Source organism: Ailuropoda melanoleuca, chromosome 6, assembly GCF_002007445.2.
Source record: "Ailuropoda melanoleuca isolate Jingjing chromosome 6, ASM200744v2, whole genome shotgun sequence".
In the NCBI taxonomy this organism is placed as follows: Eukaryota; Metazoa; Chordata; class Mammalia; order Carnivora; family Ursidae; genus Ailuropoda; species Ailuropoda melanoleuca.
In genome coordinates this window covers 10484443-10494645 of record NC_048223.1, presented here as the reverse complement: position 1 = coordinate 10494645, position 10203 = coordinate 10484443, and positions in this window count along the sequence as shown.

Genomic DNA, 10203 nt, shown 5'->3' with positions numbered 1-10203 from the left:
AAGAAATTCACTTTAAATATAAAGACACAGATAAGTTAAAAATAAAGGGGTGGTGGGGCGCCTGGGTGGCTCAGTTGGTTAAGCGTCTGCCTTCGGCTCAGGTCGTGATCCCAGGGTCCTGGGATCAAGCGCCACATGGGTTCCTTGCTCAGCGGGGAGTCTGCTTCTCTCTCTCCCTCTGCTGCTCCCCCTGCTTGTGCTCTCTCTCTCTCTGTCAAATAAGTAAATACAATCTTTTAAAAAAATTTTTTTTAAAGGGGGTGGAGAAAGTTACGCCATGCTAACACTAATCAAAAGAAAGCTGGAGTAGCCATATTATCTTCAAGCAAAGCAGACATCAGAACAAGGAAATTTATCAGGAATAAAGAGAGAGCAATACATAATGTTAAGGGGGTCAGTTCCCCAGGAAGACATAACAATATCAATGTGTATGCACCTAACAAGAGGTCACCAAAATACATGAGACAAAAATGTATAGAACTGTAAGAAAAAAAAATAGATGAACCCAAAATTATAACTGTTAACTTCAACACCATTTTTCAGTAATGACTAAACCCAGCAAGGGTATAGTTGTACTGAACAAGAACATCAATCAACTTGATCTGACATTTATACAATACTTCATCCAACAACAGCAGAAGACAGATTGTTCTCAAGTTCACATGGAATATTCACCAAGACAGACCACATTCCAGGTCATACAACATAACTTAACAAATTTAAGAGAACAGAAATCATACAGAGTCTGTTCTCAGACTACAGTGGAATTAAACTAGAAATCAATACCAGCTGATGAAAGAAATCAAAAGGATTTAAATAAGTGGAGAGCTATTCCATGTTTGAGGATAGGAAAAATCAATATTCTGAAGATGTCAATTATTCCCAATGTGATGTATAGATTAAGCACAATTTCAGTCAAAATCCTAGTAAGCTATTTTGTGGATATCCACAAATTTATTCTAGAGTTTATATAAAAAGGTAGAGAGACCCAGAATAGCTAACACAATACTGAAGAAGAAAAACAAAGTTGGAGAACTGACACTACTGAACTTCAAGATATTAATGAAAGAACAGACTCATAGATCAATAAGACAGAACAGAGCCCAGAAACAGACCCATACACATGTGGTCAACTGATCTTTGACAAAGGGGCAAAGGAAAGTCAATGATGGTGCTGGAATAATGAGATCTGGACACAGACCTTGCACCTTTTACAAAAATTAACTCAAAATGGATCATAGACATAAATGTAAAATGTAAAACTGTACAACTTCTAGAAAGAAACAGGAAAAAAGCTAGGTGATCTTGGATTTGGCTTTTTAGACATGACACCAAAAGCATGATCCATGAAAGAAAAAAATCATAAGTTGGACTTCATTAAAATTAACAACTTTTCATCAACTATACTCAAATTTTAAATTTTTTTAAGTAAATAAAAGAATTGTAAACATGTGCTCTGCAAAAGACTGTTAGGAGAATTAAATAGAAATGCCGTAAACTGGGAGAAGATATTCTGATAAAGGACTGTTATCTTAAACACACAAAACTCAACAAAAAGAAAACGAACAGCCCAATTAAAAAATGGACAAAAGATCTGAACAGATACTTCATCAAAGAAGATACACAGATGAAAAGTCAACAAATGAAAAAAACCCTCAGCTTCATTCGTCACTAGGGATTACAAATTAAAGCAATAACGAGATGCTTCTACACGCCGATTAGGATGGCTAAAACCCTAAAAATTGATAATATTGGTTCACAAAAGTTGGCGAAGAGCCCCAGAGCAGTAGACACTCTCATTTATTGCTGGTGGGAATGCAAAATGGTACCCAGCCACTTCGGACGACAGTTCGGCAGTTTTTTACAAAGCTGAATATAGTCTTACTGTATGATCCAGCAATGCTCCTACATGTTTATCCAGTTGATTCGAAAACTGAGGTATACACAAAAACCTGCATGTAATGTTTATAGCAGATGTATTCACAATCACCCCAAATTGGAAATAACCGAGATGTCCTAAAAAGGTGAATGAATAAGCAAACAGAGGCACACCCCTACAGGGGTGTCTGTAAGACACAGCATTGCAAATTGGGTCTGCTAAATGCAAGTGATGTTTGTTGCCGCGAGGTGGTTACTCATGCTCTCAAACGGTGTGAAATCTTCCTTAGAACTCATTTCCAAAATAAAATTCAGATCAGGACACTGAAAAATACTGCCAGGACACTGAAAAGCACCTTTTGTTCTTTTTGAAAGGGTTCAATTTCTCACCGCTGTTTGATCTCTACCATAAAGTGTAGTCACATCTTTGGCAAATTAAACCACAGAACAAATTTAGGGCAACCACACGTCTTTACACCCTGACTTTATACCTGTTGTCCTGTGCAATTATTTTTTTTAAAGATTTTATTTATTTATTTGACAGAGAGAGACAGCCAGCGAGAGAGGGAACACAAGCAGGGGGAGTGGGAGAGGAAGAAGCAGGCTCATAGCGGAGGAGCCTGACGTGGGGCTCGATCCCACAACGCCGGGATCACGCCCTGAGCCGAAGGCAGACGCTTAACCGCTGTGCCACCCAGGCGCCCCAGTCCTGTGCAATTATTAATAGCAACACTTTTTACATTCAAAAATGTACAGTTTGGACAATATAGAGCCTCCTCAATTTTTCCCAAATGGATCCCCCAGCTTTTTACATCTTGATATAATGAAAGTTCCATCTTTTACATATTTTATGGTATCTGTCAGTGATTGGATCGCGTTGCCCTAAAGTCCTGCCCTAAGGAAGGTGCTTTGTTTATTTGTTTTGCTTCTGTTGTATGCAAAAACTTCTAACTTTAGGGGTTACTGCTGTGTTTTGGTGTCTGAAAGACTGAAAAAACAAACAAAAATGGTTCTTTCTCCTGCAAGTTATGTTTATTGCCACAAGAGGATTGTTTACTCAAGGGAAACCCTTCTGTGACCCAAATTGGATGCCAAGAGCATTTTCTTTGTTTAAACACTTAGAATTGTGTCGTGACTGTGTGAAACAAGAATGAACTTACTCACTTTAAGAGCAAATCACAAAACCAAATAGTTTCCAGTTTCTCGTGTTAGCTGATAAGAGTATATATATATCGACACCTCTCTGCTTCCAGATATTATGGTTTCTTTTTTCCACAAATACCAGTGTGTCCCTACTATGACTGGCTCTGAGGAAGGCAGCTAGAAGCAGTAAACCGGGAGCATTAGAGTCTCACAGACGTGGGTTGGGGCCTTGGACCCACCACCTCCCAGCTGTGTGAGCTTGGGTCCTTCCTTCAGCTTCCTCAGGCTCATTCTCTAGTCTTTAAAATGAGGAGTATAATACCTACATTTTGGGAATGTTGTGGAGAGAAGTAACATCTTCCAAATTTTCTTGATAGTCAAGCCATTATTGCTTAAGGTGTCATCCTCTCTTCACAGTGTAGGACTGTCGGTCGCTGGGAGGCAGCTTCCCCGGCAAGGTTCACAGTGGCTACCCCCAGCCCTGGCAGCCAGATGGAGCCATTCGATTAGTTTTCCTCCATCAGGGTGGCAGTGATGAGTGCTAACTCTAAACCCTCCTCACTCTGCCCCCATCTGCCAGCTTGATGTGACCAGGATGGCTTTAATGAGCAGAGATGTTTTTAATTTGATGAAATTTAATTTGTCAGTTTTTGTTCTTTGTTTATTGGGGGTTCTTTACCCTGTTTAAGAAATCTTTTCCTAAGGATTTCCTACCCCCAGGTCATGAAGATATTCCCTTTATTTTCTCCTAAGAATTATAAAAAAGTTATAGTGAAAGGACTTATTAAAAATTTACATTTAGGCCTGTGATTCATCTCCAATTCATTTTTAATTGAAATTTTTATTGAGATAATTGTAGGTTCATGCAGTTGTAAGAATAACATGGAATCCTTTGTACGTTTTCCCCAATGATAATATTTTGCAAAACTATAGTCTAATATCACAACCAGAATATTGACGTTGATACAACCACTGTCTTAAATTTCCTGAGTTTTAGTTGTACTCGTGTGTGTGTGTGTGTCTATATAATTTTATCACCTGTGCAGGTTCATATGTCCACCATCATAGTTAGGATCCTGAACACAGGGATCCTTTGTGTTGCCCATTAGCCACACATACCTCTCTCCTGTATCTTTCCCCCGACTTCTGACAACCTCTCGTCTGTCCTCCATTTCTAAAATGTTGTCACTTTAAAAATGACATATAGATCATATCATATAGCACATAACCTTTTGGGATTGGCTTTTCTTCACTCAGCATAATTCCCTGGAGAATCATCTAAGTTGTTGCATATTTTGTTGCTGGTTATTACTGCATGTTTCATGAATGGGTATACCACAGTTTGCTTCTAATTACCTTTTGTATGAGATATGAGGTAGGGGTCAAATTTCTTTCTTTTTTTTTTCCGTATGGATTTCTGGTTGTGCAAGTAGCATTTGTTGAAAAGACTTTGCTTCACTCTATTGTGTTGTTTTGGCATGTTTGTCAAACATCAGTTGGTTATAAGCATGTGTTTCTTTCTGGATTCCCTAGTCTATCCCACTGATTTATTTATCTGTCCTTATGCTTCACTGTCTTGACTACTGTTGTATAGTGTTATGGACTGGATGTCTGTGTCCCCTCAAAATTCATATGTTGTAACCCTAATCCTAATGAGATGATATTTGGAGGTGAGGCTTTTGGGAGGTAATTAGGTCATGAGGGCAAAGCCCTTGTGAATGGAATTAATGCCCTTATAAGAATAAGCCAGAGAGCTAGCTACCTCTCTTTCTGCCATGTGCCATCCTAAAATTTCTATGGAACCACAAAAAATTCAGAATAGCCAAAGCAATCTTGAAAAAGAACAGAGCTGAAGGCATCATGCTTCCTGATTTCACATTATATTACAAAGCTATAGAAATTAAAACTGTGGTATTGGCATAAACACAGACATACAGATCAACAGAACAAAATAGAGAGCTCAGAAATAAACTCATGCATATATGGTCAATTAATTTATGACAAAAGAGTCGAGAATATAGAGTGGGAAAGAGAATAGTCTCTTCAACAAATGGTGTTGGGGAAACTGGACAGCCACGTGCAAAAGAATGAAACCGGACCGCTCTCTTACACCATACACAAAATTAACTCAAAAGGGATTAAAGAATGTAAGACTGAAATCATAAACCCCCTAGAAAAAAACATAGGCAGTAAGCAACTTGACATAGGTCTTGGCAATTATTTTTTTAATTTGACAACAAAAGCAAAAATAAATAAGTGGGATGACATCATGATAAAAAGCTTCTGCATAGCAAGGAAACCATCCAAAGCGGAGAAATGAAAAAGCAACCTACTGAATGGGAGAAAATATTTGCAAATCATGTATCTGATAAGAGGCTAATATCCAAAATATATAAAGAACTCATACAACTCAACAGCAAAAAGCAATCTGATTAAAAAAGGGACAGGGGATCTAAATAGATATTTTCCAAAGAAGACACACAGATGGCTAACAGACACATGAAAAGATGCTCAACATCATTAACCATGAGGGAAATGCAAATCAAAATCACAATGAGATATCACCTCATGCCTGTTAGAAATGGCTATTATCAAAAAGACAGGAAATAACAAGTGTTGGTGAGGATGTGGAGAAAAGGGGGCCCTGGTGCACTGTTGGTAGGAATGAAATTGTTTGAGCCGCCGTGGAAAACAGTATGGAGGTTCCCCCCAAAATTAAAAATAAAACTAACATATGAACCAGCAGTTCTGCTTCTGGGTATTTATCTAAAGAAAACAAAAACACAAACTTGAAAAAACATCTGCACTCCCATGTTCATTGTAGCATTATTTACAATAGCCAAGATTATGGAAACCAACTTAAACGTGCACTGATGGATGAATGGGTAAAGACTGTGGTGTATATATACAATGGGATATTATTCGACCATTAAGAAGAATGAAATCTTGCCATTTGTGACAACATTGATGACCTCAAGGACATTATGGTAAATGAAATAAGTCAAAGACAAATACTGTATGATCCCTCTTATTTGTGGAATTGAAAACAAAACAAAACAACTAACCAAACAAAAAACAAGCTCGTAGATACAAAGAACAGATTGGTGGTCCAGAGACCAGGAATGCAGGATTGGAGAAAGAGGTGAAGAGGGTCAAATGTAAAAAGAAAAAGAAGAGAAAGAGGCCAGAGAGATAGCGAGCTCTCTTTCTGCCCTTCGAGGACATAAGGAAAAATCAGCAGTCTGCGACCAGAGAGAGAACCTTCGCCTTCACCCACCTGTGCTGGCATCACGATCTCTGACTTCCAACCTCTAGGACTGAGAGAAATAAATTTCTGTTGTTGATAAGCCACCCAGTTTATAATGTTTTGTTATAGTAAGTCTTAAAGTCAGGTCATCTGAGTCCTCCTCTAACTTTGTTTTTCTCTTTGAAAATTGCTTTGGCTATTTTCCTACAAATCTTAGAATGTCCGTTAGTATCATTTAAACAAAACTGCTGGAAATTTGATTAGGATTGCATTAATCTAAAGATTAACTTGAGGAGAATGGACATCTTAATAATATTGAGTCTTCCAGCTATGAATATGGTATCTTTCCACTTACTTACTCTTCTTTTTTAGAAGATTTTATTTATTTGTTTGTTTATTTATTTATTAGCGAGAGCGCATGCATGTGTACGAGCTCAGTGGGGGAGGGGTATTGGAGGAGGGAGAGGAAGAGGGAAAGAATCCCAAGAAGACTCTGCACTTTGTGGAGCCCCTTGCAGGGCTCCATCTCAGGACCCTGAGATCATGACCTGAGCTGAAATCAAGGGTCAGACACTCAACCAACCAAGCCACACAGGCATGCCTCCATTTATTTACTCTTTCATTTCAGCAATGTTTATAATTGTTGGAAGTCATTTGTATTTCATGTTTGTTAATGCTATTATTAATGAAATTGCTTTTATGTTTTTACTTCATTTCCAGTTATGTGCTGCCAGTTCAGAGAAATACACTGGATTTTGTGGGGCGCCTGCCTGGCTCAGTTGGCAGAGCATATGACTCTTGATCTCAGGGTTGTAGTTCCAGCCTCATGCTGGATCTAGAGATTACTTAAAATGAGATCTAGAAAGAAAGAAAGACAGACAGACACTGGGTTTTGTATATTGACTTTGTATTCTTGCTAACTTTACCTATTAGTTGTAGTAGTTTTTTGTTGATCATGAGATTGACTTTGAAAACAAACTAGTAAGCCACAAATGGAAGCAGCCTGTCTCTGAGTCTACCAACCCGTGTCAGAGTCTAGCATTTTTTTTCACATTGTAGCAGTCACTGGGGGTCCCATCAAAGTGCTGATTTGCATTCTGAGTCTCTGTAGGGCAGGGGACTTGAGCTACTTCCTAGTGACTTGTACCACAGAGCCTCAGGTACCCTCCTGATCAGGACTAATGAGCCCTGTGCCGCCCACCACTCAGGCTTATCCCGAGGTTAAAGGAGATAGCAAGGAGACGTCTGCACCACACACAGGGGTCCGAACCCAGGTTCCTGTCAGCAGCATTCCTCCAAGGCTGCCTCACATTTCTGCATGTTTTGCAAGCAAAGGCACTGACTACATTTATTCTCAACTTTCTTTTCAGGAATGTTTACGCAATGGACAGGCTTGAAAATAGAGATAGCATCTCCTTCTAAAACAAAGGGCAGGTTTGCTTACAGCCTTGAGGATGGAGGTCACGTCTCCCTCTACAGCAAGCATACTCACTCTCCACTGTGAAAGCTGGGTTTCCTGAAGCTCAGAGTTCTTTGTAACACGACCCACTGCATATGCAGGTGTACCTGGCCTTCTTTGCATTGTCCTCTTGGAATCGAGGTTGAGAATCTGGTGCAAAAGTGCGAATACCCTGATGACTACTCTTGCTATGCGTAATAACAAATCCTTCGCCTCTGACCTTAGAGTTTCATGTTTTCTGCCAGTGTCCATAAAACTATAGAAAGATCACTTGTTAGCTTGCAAGTAGGATTAAATCTCAGACCCTCATAGTTCCTGATACCTACCAAGAGGTAATGAGCTTTTCCCCTTGATTAAACGTTTAGGCTCTCCCGGGAGATTAGAGAGCGGGACTTCCTTACCATCTAACTTCTCATTAGAACAGAACTCCTTGCCCATCTTTTTTTGGGCAGACAAAAGAAGCTTTTGAGGCAGATCTGGATCTCAGTTGGCCACACAGATCTCATTACTAAGACGCTGCTCCTCCAGGTGTCCCCTGAAGCTTCCTGAAAGACTGCCCCAGGCATCAGAGGACTTAATGCTCAATGGCCTTCTGGGTTCTTTAAACTTTGCTAAGATGTATGCATTTAGTGTAAAAATAATGTTTTAAAATTCTAACCATCAAAGATTTAAAGTTTTTCTGTTTTATTTGTAAGCAGGGGTAATTTAATTGGATTTCAGAGAATGGGGCTAAATGGAAATGAGTAAATCCTGCTTTTCAGGTTCAAAATCCAGGCAATTTTTGTTTTTCTAACTTGGTATTACAATATTTCAAATACTAAGACTCACTAACACATGTGGCTACAAAGGATGATCATTTCTCCATTGTTTGGCCAGCTGGGGTTGGGTGATTAGTGAGAAGACATGCTCAGGATGCTGGGCTCAGGCTCCTAGTTGCAGAATATTGTCTCCTGTTGAGAGGCCAGGCCATGCCACATTGTTCGTGTGGCAGGGAATAATGGCTCTCACCCTTCCACTTCTTCTCAGCTCCAGGAAATGTTCATCAAAGGATTTTCTCAATGAGGGAAGATAGCTGATGCTTTAAAAATCTATGTTTGAGGGGCTCCTGGGCTGCTCAGTTGGCTGAGCGTCCTACTCTTGGTTTCAACCCAGGTCATCTCAGGGTCGTGAGAGTGAGCCCTGCACCAGGCTTCCCGCTCAGTGAGGAGTCTCCTTTAGCTTCCCTCTGTCCCCCTCCCTCAGCCCCTCCCCGCCACTCCCGTGTGTGTGTGCTCTCTGTTTCTGTCTGTCGCTCTCTAAAATGAATAAATCGTTGGAAAAATGATGTTTTACCTGGTTTTCAGCAGTTAACTGTGATGTGCCCGCATTCTGTTTTCTCTGTGCTTACCCTCTTTGGGACTCACCAAGCTCCTTGAATCTATGAACTTGATGTTTTTCACCAGCTGGAAAATGTTTTGCTGTTACCTGGCTATTGCTTCTGTCCCATTCTCTCTCTCCTCTCCTTCTGGGATTCCAGTGATATGAATGTTAGACAACATTGTATATGGCCTGCTTATCTTGTATGCTACTATCTCTTTTTTTTCTCAGTCTTTTTTTCCTGTGCTTTTGTTTCAGTGTATTTTTTAATTTGTCTTCAAGTTCAGTAATCCTGGGCCCAGCTATGTTCAATCTGCTATAAAACTCGGCCAATGAGTTCTTGAATTCTATTAGTAGACTTTATAAGTTCTAGAGTGTGCATTTTATTTCTATTTTTTTATTTGTAGATTCTACTTATCTGGTGACATTATCTATTTTATCTACGTCTTCTATTTTATTCAACATATTAATCTAAGTAAGGATATTTTGAATTTCTGAAGTATAACACACATGCAACAATGCATAAGGTGTGCTAATCATGAATGCATAGTTTGATGAATTTTCACATTTGTATATACCCATGTAATCATCATCCACATCAAGATACATCATATTTCTCAGGGCCACCTGCACCGGGGAGCGGGCGAACCGCGGACCCACACCCTCGAGACAGCAGACTGAGACCGTGAGCCGGGAGCGCGTGCCACCAAGCATCTCATGGAACTCCAGAACTCCGGTGTGCTCACTGGGTCCAGACTGAGACCGGGAGCTCCGGGAGCGCGTGCGGGGCGGCTGGCGGCTGGCGGCTGATGGGGTTAGAAACACAAAGGACAGAGACGTGCCGGCCCTGGAAGTGAGGGCTGGGACGCCAGGTGTGGGGCGCACATCCCAGGACGCTGCAGGGTTGAGCAGCACCAACAGAAACAGAGTTAGAGTGGCCAGAACATCAGTGGAGAACGGGCCGCAATCCCTCTGTTCTGTGACAGAGGCTGAGATTCGGCAGCTGCTGCTCTGGCTCTCAGAAGAGGCACAGCAAACCCCGGGGAAAGCCGCCAGAGAACAAAAGCCTGGAAATACCGGCTTACAGTGTGCCCATCCCCATCCCCCCTCACAGGGGACA